Source organism: Bison bison, unplaced genomic scaffold, assembly GCF_000754665.1.
Source record: "Bison bison bison isolate TAMUID 2011002044 unplaced genomic scaffold, Bison_UMD1.0 scf7180017864361, whole genome shotgun sequence".
Classification (NCBI taxonomy): Eukaryota; Metazoa; Chordata; class Mammalia; order Artiodactyla; family Bovidae; genus Bison; species Bison bison.
In genome coordinates this window covers 536,375-537,683 of record NW_011494933.1, presented here as the reverse complement: position 1 = coordinate 537,683, position 1,309 = coordinate 536,375, and the positions used below count along the sequence as shown (strand labels likewise).

Genomic DNA, 1,309 nt, shown 5'->3' with positions numbered 1-1,309 from the left:
TGAAGCTGAAACTCCAGTACTTTGGCCACCTCATGCGAAGAGTTGACTCATTGGAAAAGACTCTGATGCTGGGAGGGATTGGGGGCAGGAGGAGAAGGGGACAACAGAGGATGAGATGGCTGGATGGCATCACTGACTCAATGGACGTGAGTCTCAGTGAACTCTGGGAGTTGGTGATGGACAGGGAGGCCTGGCGTGCTGCGATTCATGGGGTCGCGAAGAGTCGGACACGACTGAACTAAACTGAACTGAATGGTGTAATTTTATAACTTACATCAATAGGTTATAAGCTTCATATCATTAGTATGCTGAAAAGGCACACGGGGTTGGTGAAGTGACTAGCCATGTGAATAGTCATGTGAGAAAGTAATTTGAAGCAGTTTGAGAGAAGGGGAGAGAGAGAGACTATTTCCAGAAATCAGAATAGCTTTCACACTCCTCAAGTTTGAAATTCAGATGTAGTATATTAAAGCAGCCCTGTGAGAGGTCTGTGATCAAAGACGTCATTTTCGGCAGCAAGTCCATCCCTGTCAAGTGTCCCTGAGAATGAGGTAACAGAAACTGTAGTCACAACCGTTGGCAGGCAGCAAGGCCTTTTTCTTGCCCCATCTTCATCTTGCTCCAGCTCATTCTTCACTGCAAGATTCAGTTTGAAATCACCTCAGTGTTTTTTTAAACATCCCCACTGCTTTTTCCAAACCATCTTCTTGAGAATATGATGACTTCAGCTTCACAGATACAAACAAAACGACTCCTGGGAGGTCCAGCACCAGCGCTCACTCAGCTGAGCCTCACTCACAGGCACCACAGCCCCAGCCACACATGGAGCAGAGACAAGGGGCGCCCGAGCTCTCACAGAGCCCTGGGGGCTGTGGACGGCCCAGCCCGCAGAGCACCCTTCCAGGACAGAGGCTGCTGATGTGCAGGGTGTGGGGAGGGGCGGAAGAGATTAAGACTGGCACACACACCAGGTTTCAGACGGTCTTCCACAGCCTCTTTTCTTCCTTAAGCATGCCTTCCTCGCATAAACAAAGGCTTTCTCCCTGCTCCAAGTCTCCTTCCTAGATGCGAGTTCCAATCCTAAACAAGCTAGTTTGCGTACGATAAAACAGTCATGTTTGCTAACACACTTTCCATCCTTCCTTTTATGCACTCCCGCTGCAATGACAAGACAAGTGATGTACACTGTGCCCTTAAGTCACAGGTCACAGAGGCAGGAAGGCTGCCGAGGGGCCAGACAGGGAACCAGATGGACAGAAAGAAATTTGGCCAAAGAGCCGCAACGGCTGGCATGAGAAGGCAAGGCCGT

At 49.7% G+C, this 1,309-nt stretch overlaps 1 protein-coding gene across 1 annotated transcript in view; it reads right to left on the bottom strand.

The window, feature by feature from the left end:
• Window positions 1–1,309, bottom strand: part of SEC24D (SEC24 family member D) — a 116,317-nt gene that overhangs the window by 32,343 nt on the left and 82,665 nt on the right. The window lies entirely within an intron of this gene.